This window comes from Lepidothrix coronata, unplaced genomic scaffold (assembly GCF_001604755.1).
Source record: "Lepidothrix coronata isolate B3197 unplaced genomic scaffold, Lepidothrix_coronata-1.0 Scaffold17, whole genome shotgun sequence".
Lineage (NCBI taxonomy): Eukaryota > Metazoa > Chordata > Aves > Passeriformes > Pipridae > Lepidothrix > Lepidothrix coronata.
Window position 1 is genome coordinate 6708516 of NW_016690197.1, and position 13643 is coordinate 6722158.

General features: G+C 36.4%; 1 long non-coding RNA gene across 1 annotated transcript in view; it reads right to left on the reverse strand.

The window, feature by feature from the left end:
* Positions 1 to 2898: 2898 nt before the first annotated feature.
* The window catches only part of LOC108493477, a 92712-nt gene continuing 81967 nt past the window's right edge, over positions 2899 to 13643 (reverse strand). Inside the window, exons 4-5 of the long non-coding RNA XR_001873482.1 lie at positions 4825 to 4910; positions 2899 to 2954 (exon numbers count right to left, since the gene is read on the reverse strand). This is a non-coding gene — a long non-coding RNA (uncharacterized LOC108493477). The remainder of the gene's footprint in view (positions 2955 to 4824; positions 4911 to 13643) is intronic.

The following is a 13643-nucleotide window of genomic DNA, read 5'->3' on the forward strand; positions in this document are numbered from 1 at the left end:
TTCATAGGGCTGTGACAATTAGATTCACATCTTGCCTCAGCCTGAAACAATTTTCAACTACAGTAGTATCTTAAAATTGATTTTTTAAAAACCTCTTCAGTTAAACTAGGAATCCCTTCCAGGACTTTTTTTTTTCAGTTGAAACTAATTTGTCTCAGTTTGATTGAGAACAGGTTTTAAATACATGAAATCACTGTAGATTTCCTGTACTTTACTTACAAATTTCATGTAATCCAGAGTCTTACCTGAGCTCAAGCCTCTGAAATCTGGATTTATGTGTGGCTTGAATTTATGTTCTATCATTCTAGGGATATTCTGACTTGACAGTCTTCCAGTGTCGGTTCCACAGTTCCCTAGGGTGAGGATTTCTGGCCCTTTTGCTTACTTATTCCCACACTGCTTCTCTGTATAAGACTTCACATCTTCCAGCTGCCTATACATCAGCAGTCTCTGGTCAGATGTCTCCATGAAATGCTGGGAGGATGGAGAATCACACATGAGTTCCAGTTGCCTTTTGGTGTGAATAGAGCAGAAAGTGTCATTTCAGGAGGGACCTCCACAATTGTGCTCTGCATGAAAGCTTGAGCAAGAAACAGCACAAGATGTGATAAAATAACTGGTTCATCTTTAGCTTGAAAGAACTAAAAATCTCAGCATCAAATTCTGCATAATAAAGTGACCAAAGCAGTTCTAAAATTTGTTTCCTGTCTCTGTTGAAAGGACTATGAAGGTACTACCATCTCCTTCCTCACCCCTCAATCAGCATGAAGATTCCAGTGAAAACTCTCTAACAGCACAATGTGAGTTTTAAGACATAAAAGGAATGGTCCAAGGCAGAATTAGGGAATCTAGACTAACTGACCTATACTTTGGAGGATTTTCTGGAATGTGATTCACAGTCATTGTTTATGGTGTATCACACTATGAAATACCTTAACCTCATGAGGGAAGAAGGCATGCTACTTCCTCAGCACCACTCTTCTTACATCATAACCTAGCCTGCAAAGTTAAAGTGGGCCAAGATGGCTTCAAATCAAGGTAAATGTTTTTAAAAGCCAGCTAATTATTTCTAATTATTTCTAAAAAAACTAAATAAAAGAAAAAATCAAAACTGTAATTATAGGAGAAATGTGTACATACTTCTTCATACACTTTCACTCTATAGCTTTGTCTTACTGCTATAGTGCTAAATGCAGTTTCACTAGTGCTAGCTTTATGGCATAATCTATGCTGTGTCACAGTAAGTTAAATTAAAGATTAAATTAAGAAGTTCCTTAGTGGCTTGTGCCACTGGTCTTTCCCTTTTCAGAAGGGAAAAATGGAGACTAGTAAAATATAGACATAATTTAAATGTTTCTCCACTGCTAATTGTTAATACTTGAGAATTTTTCACACAGGAAAAAGGTAAGACATCTGAAGATTCTGTGCAGATCAAGCATGGCCTTTCTATAGAGTTCCCTCCTATAACTAATCTGTTAAGCAGACGGCAGCAAAGGAAAATCCTTTCAGTATAGGTGCTGTCCAGCTATAGAACTGCAAAACCTTAGGTCTAGGGATTAGCATTATTTTAGGAATGATGGAGGGAAGCCTGCATCCAAGGCTTTGCTAATCTGAAATAGTAGCAATGTGTCAGCCTTTTAGTCTGATCCCCTTGTGCAATAGTCACATCTGACATTACTTTGGGTTTAGGTGTCTTAAATGTACAATAATTACTAGTCTGTCTGTGAGTTAAACTGGCCTGAAACAGCTTGTGGACAAGTGAATGATCAGAGATGAAATAAAGAAATATTAATTATGTAAAATTATCAACTTTTGGCCTTGCAAGCTGCTTAGTGTAGAAGGAAAGACTTTTTCTGTCTTTCAAATGATAAAAACCCCCCTTGTTCTTTCCTTGCTTTGGTAGAACTTTCTACCTTAAACAGGCCTGAGTCAAACACCCAGATTACTGTAGAGCAGATGGGAAACCAACAGGGAAATTTTTCTTGGATGAACTATGGGAAAAATGCCTAAAGATTTGTAATGCAGATTGAACCAGCACCTCTCATTCAGTGAAGAACTGAAAAGTGTGGAAGAGAAAAAGAGAAGTGAGACAACAGGGATGAAAATGCAGCCTCTTTGTTCTCTGATACTGAAACAGAGATGAAGGAACAGAACTGATGGGAGTTGGTATATTACCCTACTGACCCAATAATTTAAATGGCTGAACCCTGCTTTAACATCCATGGGTACCTGTGGGTCGTCCTTCATACTAACAGCTGTGCAGTGACTGACACATGAGGAACAAGTCCATGAACTTTGCAGCAAACAGCTATTCCCACTTGCACTAATTCCCATGCAACCACCCAGCTCTCCACTGTCACTACCGGTGAGACTGTGTTGCTGGTTATTAACGTTCCTTTAACACATATTTTTTCAACTTTGTCATTTACTTCTGGCAGAGGAGATTCTTGTAATGTTTTTCATTACAGTATTTAGTATTTCAAGAATTATTTTTAATAAATTGGTTTGATGGTAAAATATGTTATGGTGTAAGTTCTCGGAGAAAAAAGGAGGGTCATGAAGTTATACCATAGAAATCTTATAAATTGTTAGGAAAAAAACAACAGTAAATAAACAGTATGCTACAACAGCACAATACATTCCTGCATTATTCCTTCATACAGGTTACCATTCATTGTGCAGATGGGGCACACAGCCCTAAAAGGATTACACGTCGTTTTTTTCAGTGGTGGCAGATGCCTTCTTCTTGTTGGTACTGGGTCTTGAACATTTTCTTAGTAGTAATTTTGACTTGGCATCTAATTTTCAGCTGTACAGATGCAGCATGTCAAAATAAAAATCCCTATATACTTCAGCATCTTAGCATCACTGGCAACACCGTTTTTCCTTCAAACATACCTTCTTCTACTGTTCTGCAACTCTGTAGTTAAGCTTTGTGCTCAGTAGATTTGCTTCTGTAAACAGCAGCAAGACACACTATTATTCAGAAAGTCTCATCTTGTTCAGATAAATTAAAAAGTTGGCCTAAGGACACTGCACCTTCATGTTGAATGGTGCTCAGTGCCTTTGCAGTCAAGCAAGACCTGAACAATAATTAAATAATACATTTTAAGTATCATATACAAGCACTATTGATTGAGATAATGGACTTAACAAAGTTGGTACAGCCTCAGAGTTACTATTTCAGATATGTTAAAAACATTCTCTGTTTGTGAATATATCACGTTATTAGCTGATTCACAAACTTCACTGCCACATCATTCATTTTGGCTTTTAACAGCAAAGTGGTTACTTAAATGCAGAAGTCAAGAAAACCAAATTCTGCATAGCAAAAATATGACTTTATATATGTATATAAGTATCTACAAAACATTTAAAGGTAAAATTTACTTTTGAATATGTGTTCCATGAATTGAAAACTGGAACAATATTTTTCCATTTAAAATTGTGTTCAAATAAGATTGAGATTTGTTCTTTTTTTTTGTTTTTCTGTTTTGGTTAGTAAAACTGAAGTCAATTAAAAAACAAATATAATAAAAATCCCTTAAATCTGAAAGATTTCCATACTACCTATAAACTCTAATAATAGTTGCATTCTCTTAGGAGGAATAACTGGCAAATTGATTGTATAGTGGCTGCTTAACACTTTGGTTTGCAATATTTCTATGCATCCAAGAGACAGAAATGACTATTCCACTCTATTCCAGGTTGTAGCTAGATTTTGTAGTGAAATATGCCTGTTAAGACCAAGTCCCAACTCAGCTAAGTCATTTTTAGCTCAATACAGAACCGCTCAGGCTAAAATTCTCTTTTCTTGGACTATTCTTGCAAAGAAAAAGAAAATGGGATGTTTATGTTAAAGCTCTGTGGCTATTATGGGAATGAAATTGAGACAGAAATCCTCTGCTCATGAAACAAGTACACTGTTAACAGTGGATGGGCTTCTTAGTGACTCCCCCCCTCCCTAAAGAAAGGATCATCAACAACACTGGAAGTCACCCCTTGACTACAGCGGGGTAAAGACTGGTGTCTGGTTCCCAGCTGCAATATTGTTTTGGTAAGATAAAAGCTTTTGCACTACTGTCAGAAAGCAGGAAGGGCAGATGCTCTGACAGGGAATAGGGAGCCAAGGGCAATGCCACAGCCAGCAGGGCAGGGTCCTGGCTGTCCCAGTGAGGAAGCAGGGCAGGACCAGAGCTAACAGCTGATATTAGAGATATCAGCTGATATTAGACATTCAGACCATTAGAGAAGTTTGTGGTGGTGAGGCAGGTCAAGCTGTCAGTCTACCTGCAGGTCAGATCAGACCTAGTAGGTGTAACTGGGGTCATGATCTCTGAGGATGTCCATGGTGACAAAGTGAGGCCAAGGCCATCAGCCCATGGGTGGAGCTTAGGAGCAATGGGGCCCATGGCCAGGCTGGAGACTGACATTGCCTATGATCTCACTCAGGCATGGACCGAGGAATCTCCAGAGACTGTGGGCAGGGGTTGGGGGAGACCCTCAGTGAAGCTGTTGAGGGCCTTCAGGGTCTATTAAAGCCATGAGGGCCCTGACAACTACAGCGTAGAGTATTGTCTATTGGCCCACCAACTCACGCCATGTGGGCCATTCAAAACTCATTAGAGATGCCAAGAATTTTACCTTGTGATGTTCAAAGAACTTCCTAGAGATAAAACTGTCATCTCAGAGTTGTCATGTTCCCTAAAAAAAGTCTTAAAGTACAATTTCATCACTCCTGTATATTATTTAAATCTAACATACTACTTCTATTCAAACCCAATTATTTTGCCAGTGAAAGAGTGGAAAATGCAAATTGCTAACCTGTAGAGATGGATGTATAATTCTGCATATGCCCAGAACTCAAAATTGAAGAAAATCATCCCAGAGGTATCTTCTTAGCAGTTTCACTAAAAAAAAAATAAAAAAAATACAGTCTTAATTTTGTCTGAAACTTTTTATTCATTTCATGTAGAACAAGCTTCCTGACTGACATATATGGGCACTTATCTGAAGATAATGCTTAGTCTTACTGCAGAAGTGTGTAAATTTTATGCTATTCATAAAGTCTCATTTTGGACCCCTTTTAAGGTTATTCACCAAAGGAAAATAAGAGTATACAAGAGCTTTTCTGCTTAAAGTGAATTTTTAATGCAGTTCATATTGGCTTATTTTGTGTAAACAAACAAGAACTGAGAAATCTAAGGCTAGGTAGAGGTCAGATTTTGTCATTTAGTATCTGTTCCTAAAAGGCCTCTCCTTGCAAATAGTACCTCATACAGAATGCACAAAAATGAAAGTTTTAGTCAATTAAGTTTGTTTAAATGGCATTACAGAGGATAAGCCCAAATTGTTTCAAAAAATGTTATTCTGGTGTTCAGAGACCTTGTACTTAGGCAGTCAGCCAGAATCTATCACCATGGATTCACAACAATCAAGACCTTGACAAGTTTTATGTCTAAAGAAAACCAGTTAGTCAATTAATGGTTAAAGACTTCAAAACATCTTTTTGTTAGTATGACACTGATTCAAAAGATAAAAGACCACGCAAATCTTTTCTATAGTTTTCTGTTCTTTTCTCCAGATCTTCTGAGGAGGAGGAATGACCAAAAAAAAAAAATCCAGCCACAAATCCTGCTAGAATGCATAATAGTTAACTAGTAGCCAACCGTTTAGAGTAACTCTTCCATTAGCAGTTGGTACATTTCCTCTAAAACAGAAAGAAACTTTCAATAGATTTTACAGTTTCAGACTTCAGTCTTTAATTGGATGTGGCCATTTAATTTTGAATGAAATAGTTTTTCTTTTATTGCATTCTGATTCATGCCAGCTTTGACAGAGAAAGCAAGCAGTATAATGCTCATATGGCACATTAAGAGCCAAACTCTGTTGTGGCTTTGCACTTCAGAGACCCTAAATTCTGTAAAATTTGTTCATTAAAAGGCTTGACTACAGCAGTCTCAGTGTTAGAGGTAATGCAATAATTGAAGGAGGCACAATTGCTTTTTCCAAAACCTATTTTTGAACTCTATGAAGGGAGAAAATAACAAATTGTCTGCCCCTATTTCTTTTCATATTCTTTAGCTAGCTGCACTTATTGCAGGAGCTCCTCAGTGAAATTCTGTGCCCTGGTAATACAGAAAATCTGCATCATTACAGAGATTTCATTCATCATGAAATCTAAGATATCTTTTAGGAATCTATATTTCTTCAGAAAACACATGGTTCTGATTCCTAAAACTACTCAGAACTCACTGCTCTAAGTGCCATTGAGCACACTCTAAATATTATAGTGAGGACATAATGGACATAATGCAAGTACATGCATGTACACTGCCTTGTAGATTTTCTTTGCTTGCAACTTTGACCCTCCTTAGCAGCCATTTGGATGCCTTCTAGAACAGTCAAGGACTTAGGATGTGGCAATTCCTGGGAATCTCTTAAAGCAAATGTCTTCCCAGTACATGTCTCCCCAACGCTGCTGACATGAGCAAGTTCTTTCATGAACGTAAATCGTTTGCTGGAGGAAAACTCAGTGCTTTTTTTTAGTGGCCTAAATTTGGGAAATTATCCTTATTAGGATTAGTGTTCAAACAGAAAAATGCTAACACATCACTGGACTCAGTTTCCACTGAAATCCTGCAATCCAATGAAGTTCTCTTAAGGAGTTCTTGCTTCCAAAATACCAGTTTTCTTGGTACCCAACAGTTCCAGCTATTTTGATGACCTGGAATAAACAATTTAGATATTCAAATGCACTGACTACATCTGCAGACTTGCCTTAGCTTTAAGAATATTCTATGTAGAAATATGGGATAAAAAAAGAAAAGTCAGAGAAATAATATATTCTCTTGTGTGAGTTTCAACATCAGTCTTGAGAATTCTTTGGCCTAAAGCTGCCCAGGATCCTTCTACTGTAGACCAATTTTTTTCTTTTAATTATTATTTTCAGGTTAGTTTGCTTCCTTTAACAGTGAACAGACCTGCAGATAAAGCAATTCTCCAGTGGCAAAATATTGCACAGGTTTTCCTCTCTTCCAGTCAGAGAATCAACTTCTGTCCCTTAATTGCATCCATTTGAAAAATTTTAAACTCATCTTTTTTTCTGTCCAATTTCAATAATTGTCATACTTGAAGGCACCTGCAGAGAAGACTGATGAACCATCTTGCAGCAGCCATCAACTTTCTGAACATATAAATTGTTTATTCAGGGCTCAGTCACAAAGATCAAATAGTTTCTTCACTCATACCATGGTGGCAGCTTTATCAGTAAGGCAGACACATATGCATTACACAGTGCCACCATTTTCAGAAAAACAACCTCAAAGCATCAACCAGGATTCATTAGTTCTATTTAAACAGATTCCTCAAACATGACAGAGTCAAAGGAATGGTAGAGAGCAGACTGGGGACAATTTGTACGGGAACTAAGAAATTACATGTCCTTAGTACTTTTGTCATTGTTAATATGAACGGTGGTTACTAAAGTTCATGGAGATGACTTCAGCTGTTCAGGTTAAAGGTGTCTTTTTCCACAAACCTACTATCAGCCTGGCTGATAGCCTCTGCACCTCACAGTGCTAGCAAGGGATTTTCTACTGTGCATAAATTACACTAAATTAACCATCACTGGCAGGTGGGTGGTAAAATTATATATTTTTACTGAAGCCAGCAGTTGGGATTTTCAAGGGCATTCTTCTTTTCGTTTCAACAGGAATATCAGTGAAAGAATGTGCACCTGAAAAATTCTGTCTTAGTGTTTTCTTCTTGGCTGGAAACCAAATTGCTGTCAAAAGGTGCAGCTCATCAAGAGAGGGAGCCTTTGTTTTGTTTAATTTCAAAGTTATAAAACATAAAACTGTGAAACTGTGGTAATAAAATTTCAGCCAACTTAAGCAGGGATGCAATATATTACCAAATGTTTTCTGAAGCAATGAAGATTCAAAGTGTGGCTTCCTCTTTTTGCATTTTCTTTTTGTCACAGCAATTAAATTATTCTTTGTGAAAAATAAACTTAGGCATCCATTTATTTTCAAGGATATGTTTTCATTAACTCAGGTCTAGAGCTATTTAGAAAACAGGAGAAAATATTTATCACTGTTTTCATTTGATTAGTTGAAATGTTGCTGGCAAAATCAACATTTCAACATGTAAAACCTTTTCATTAATTTTATGAACGTCAACAGGGACTGGTTCGGCAAAAAAGGCAGGGATAGAAGATCTATGCCCAGCAGCCACAATGTATTGGAAAATTAAATTGACTTGGTAAATCTGTCCCCAAACTACCAGACAGAATTAAGTTGCAAGCATTAGAGTTGTCTCCTTTTCAAATCCAAAGTATGAGCTTTCCTGAAAGAATCTCCTTTGCAGAATGCTTTGTGCATCAACCATTAAAAACAAACAAACAAATGAGAAAAAAGGCCTGGCTTTTCAAAATGTCTCATGTTGGCTGACCAGAAAAGCTAGGTCATGAATCATTTGTAAAAAATTTTGACCATCGTCATTGCTGCAACACTTTTGGAAATCTTTGGATATTCTAGGCCTGTATATATGTATACATGTACATGAGTATAGTTCTTCTTGTGGTTCCCACTTCTTCATCTGCCAGCTGAAATATTTTGAGGTGAGAGGGGAGTTTTGCCAAGGGGAAGAGGTTCACAAATCTACTGTGAAGTTCACATTCACATTTGACCATATTATAACACAGCAGAATTCACATGTAAACTAACATGAGATGTTTCCATGAAATCCAGTGAGAACCAACTTGGGGGAATTTAGGAAAAAAAAAAAAGTAGAAAGAACTAAAAAAATTGCATTCTATTGCAATAAGACACCCAACTTAGCTAATTATTTATGTATGCTCTTCAAAGTTAGAAGAACTCATTAAAGTTGAGCATATGAACCAAGACTTAATCAACTGTAGTTATCAAATTCAGCTAGTGGTAAGCCACAAGCTCTGAAGGGTCCCAATTGACTGATAAATGCAATATTTTTTTTAATTTGTACAATAAAAATAGCAGTATCATTTAATGCAAAATGTGAAAAAATTATTACAACATAGTCACCCTCACTCCCGAGCTGAGAGTTTGGCCCTGGTCCTCCTCTCACTGAAACTATGAGCATGGTCTCACTGATACATCTGATTTACATGGTGTAAGTGTGCCTTTTTGTACACAAAATTTTAGCACATAGCAATCTCTGATGGCTGATTGCCACCCTCCCTCTCTCCTTCATCCTTTATAACTGGGTTTATAATAAAAACGTTGACACAGCCTTAACTATGGCAACATTAGCATTTGCCATTATAATTAACAGATTCTTCTTTTTTCTTTGTGATTTACATACATATTTTCTTCCCAGTGCAGTAATCACAGATGGTATAGCTTGTAACATATACTATCCCTAAACAACAAATACATTCTTTTTAGAGTATGTCTCTGATAAATTTTATTTCAATGTAAAAGGTAATAGGCAGAAAATGTAGTTTGCTTACAAGTTTCCTTTATGGTTGTTTGACTGTCACTTTTCTGCAGATTTATGATAATCATTCTTGCAACAAAAACGTTTACTTCACTGTCTAAATAATAAGGTAATTTGTTACAGCTAATTACTCAAGTGCTTCCTTAATCTCAATTAAAAGATTCAGGCTGATTTTCTACATTTCTGCAGCAGTATGTTCCAGAATATCTTGTTAATGTATTCCCAATCACATATTTGTTAAGGAATGCATGGTCCATGCAAAACTGAAATGCTAAAATACATAGCTGCAATCTTAAACAATGATTTATTGTGACATGGGATGTGGGACATTTCCACAGCTTTTGTGATTGCAGTAATGAAGCTGTAAACCAAATAGCATGAAATGAAGCAAGGCCTTACAATTTAATCAGCTCGTAAACAGATCTACTGCATCAAGCAAATGACATTATTATCCATCCGAAGTAAATCATGCTAATCTCAGGAGATAAAATCAACATCATTAATGGTCACATGTCATATTCATCAACACTAAACCATCCCTTTTGACAGATTAATCCTAACTACAGCTCCCACGATGTATGGTAATAGGGCTTGTAGCATACATTTCATTCAGCAGTAAGGCTAACCAGCACTCTTAGTCTGCTATTACAAATAATTTTTTTATTGATTTACATATTTTAAAATGCATTTAAGGTGAGGTACCATTAAAAATCCTGTCACTATCACATATTTCTTCCTCACATTCTCAGCCTGTATTAATAGAAACTAGAAACTAAACATTGTATGCCATATAAATACTTTCTTTAACACACCGTTAGTGGTAATTAAAGATTTCTGCCTATGTTTTTCACTCAGCTACAAAAATATTCCTTCTTTTTAATAGGGTTTAAAGAACTATTGATACTATTATTCTAATATCTCATTTGTAGTGTAGCAGAGCATAGTGCCCCTGGTCATGGATCAGGGCTCAATTGAGCCAGGTAGGATCCTGAAGACTATATTATCCATTATCTCATCATTAATGCAGCAGCAAAAAACCTCAAAGATGCATTTATGATATTCACTCTTCACTGCAGCTTATCATGTCCTGCAGACTGGTTGTATATTTCTGCTCTGACTCTCGCTTCTGCGTATTGCCTATTTGTTCCAAACGCAAAATATATTTATTTATCATGGAACTGACCCTGTATGAATGCTTTTGAAAAGTGTCCACTATTCAAAGTGTCACTTTCCCTGAACAGGCACTGAATTATATTGACAGGCACATTATCAAGGGCTGTGACTGACAGAATGAATGACTGTGGCTACATGCCGCATTGCCAGTCATTGACTGAGTGGGTGCAAAAATTATCTACAACCTTTGGAGATCTAAAGGACTCTGAACTAAGGCTAGAAAAGAAGATATATGCAAGTGATTTACTTGCAGAGCATTTATCAACTTAGTACAAACATCTCAACTATTACCCAAACTACTTCACTAATGCAGTAATTCATTAATGGTTTATTCTCTCTCCTGAAACTATTTTTTAAAACATTCCTTTTATGCAATTATTAATGTTATGTTATTTAATATGTGTTTATGTTTCACCAGGGAAATGGTTGGGGTAATAATTTTAAAAGCAACCACTGCCTCCTGCATTTGTTTTTAAGCCAGTGTTGGTTAAGATGCATCTTAGTAAGATTATACAGGCAAGACAAAACCAATACTAAAGATGGCCTGTGGCTGACACACAGTAATCAGTAAGTCTCGTTAAGAGAGAAAGCAGAATGCTTCCTGGCCTGTGCTGGAGCTTTAGGAAAACACTAAACTAACCACAAAAGCATTTAATTTACTTGCCAAAATAATTTATTAGCCAGACTTATTTTTGATTGACATAATGGCAGCTTGAAGAAGTAGACCACAAAATTCTACTTTTTGTAAAATCACATCTATTGACTAGGGAAAAAAGAAGGGTAATAAAATTTTTCAATAAGTGCATTAATTTCAAAACCTCAAAGTACTAATGTCAAATTTACTGGAATCCACTGACCTTTAAGGAGCTTTTAAAGATTTTATGACTTAGATTGTCACATTACTTACCAAGAATACTTAAGAAACTGTTTTTCCTATCTAAGGTTTTTAATGTTGAGATTGTGAAGACTTTCTCTTTTCTGTCACTGTCCTTTTTACTCTCAGTGCTCCCACACTTCAAGCTCAACATAACAAGTTACTTAATCTTTGACAGGCTGCAGACATCTGTGGTGCTCATCAGTGATGATGGTTAGAGGACTAAAAGAATCACTGATGAGGAAGAACAAAAAACTCCACCTTCCTCATAGGATTTTTGTGCATAACATCTTAGTGAGAGGACAGTGTTGTTGAGCTACTACCCCTCCAAAACCATGTCCTAGTACCTCCTAGACATGTCTACTCCTACAAAGGTTTACTAGGTAAAGCCAAGATGAAAGCAAACTGTCTTTTAAGGGGTATGGTTTAGGTGAACAAAAGAAACAAACCAGCTTCTCAAGCAATACAAACAAAACTGGCAACAGAACTTCCTGGTAGTGTAAGTGGTATATAAAGTAAAGTTTTGCCAGCACAGCTATGGTGCAATAAATGAAGAATAAAAATAGTCCCTGATATATCTATCAGACAAAAATTTTCCTGTGTAGACCAAGTCCTAGGAAGAAACATCACTTGAACAAAAATAATTAGCATCTAAAAAGAAAAAGGGTGGATTGCCTCACTTTTATCTGCAAGAAACGGAGGAACAAGACCATACAGTGGGCAAAAGACAGTAGGAATGTCTGCAATAGCTCATTTATGTGCATGTTAAGAGTATGGACTGGGACAACCATTAAAAGGATAAGGACAGTCCCACGGGGCTAATAGATAGCTAAGAGTAAAATCTATTATTTTTATTCCTAATATTTTGTCCTCCCAGTTTAGTAACTGTATGAAAAAACCTTCTTTGAGAATTTTGTATAATATTTAGCAGTGGGACTCACATAGTACCATGTGTAGTACTACAATACCGCATCATCTTAAGTTTTTTTAACAGACTTCATTAAAAATACCATTAGCTAATGATACAATTAGAGAGAACTTTTTCATCCATTTGTTTCATCTCTGAAACACAGCTGTAATAGCAAGATGTGCTTGGTTTTTAATAAGTCCTGATAATATTCTATCAGTTTAAAGGGCTACCCATCGAACTTACACAGACAACTGGTTTAGTCTAAAAATGATAAAACATGTCAGGATATAAAGATCATTTCATTCCTTGAAAAGAAATCATGACTTAAAATATTGTGCTTTGGTTGCATGAGCAAGATTCCTATAATCAGTCATCAAAAATAAACTACACTATTTAGGAATTGACTAGAAAGCAAACAAGCTAAAAACCTGTTTTTAAAACCCATTAAAAAAGGTTAGGAACAGAAAACATCTTCATTTTTATGTATATGTTGTTTCCTGGTTTAAGTCCAGTGCAATTTAAGTCAATCTACTTGAGCAACAACAAAGTTTTCATGCTAGAAACATTGCCAGTTACAAGCTAATACTATTACCTGAAGATATGCACAACTTATTACCAGGGAAATAGTTGAGAATAAAAGCCAGCTAGAAGATGTGGGGTATCCACCAGTGACTGGCAAAGAAGGATGGATTCTCCTGCGTGTAAATGTATGCTGAAGGACATTCAAAGTGACATACAATGGAGTTAGCATTTTACTACCATGATGCACTGGTGACAATGTTGGCAGAATACGCAGCGCTGGATATGTAGGCCCCAATTTCTCTCCAGTATTTGAACTTGGCTCAGGTTTGTAATAGGTAGTGAAAAAAATAATCATTACTTGCTCATTAACCAGCATAGAATAAGTTATTGGTTATTGCATTGTTTGAAATCTAGAACACTTTTAATAGTCAATGTAAAGGATGCAGGTTGAAGCATTAGTTAGAATATATGAAGAATTTGTATTATTATAAAAAAAACCACTAAGAAGCCCTGGGAGTAACATAAGCTAGATATGCAGAGCTCAATCTATAATGCCATTAATACATTGAAACACACACCCTCCCCCCAGTGGAATATGCCTCAAATATGTAATTAGTGGCATGGCAGCATTAGTTCAACAAAGATATCAAGGTAAGAGAGACCTTATGAACATCATAGCAAAAA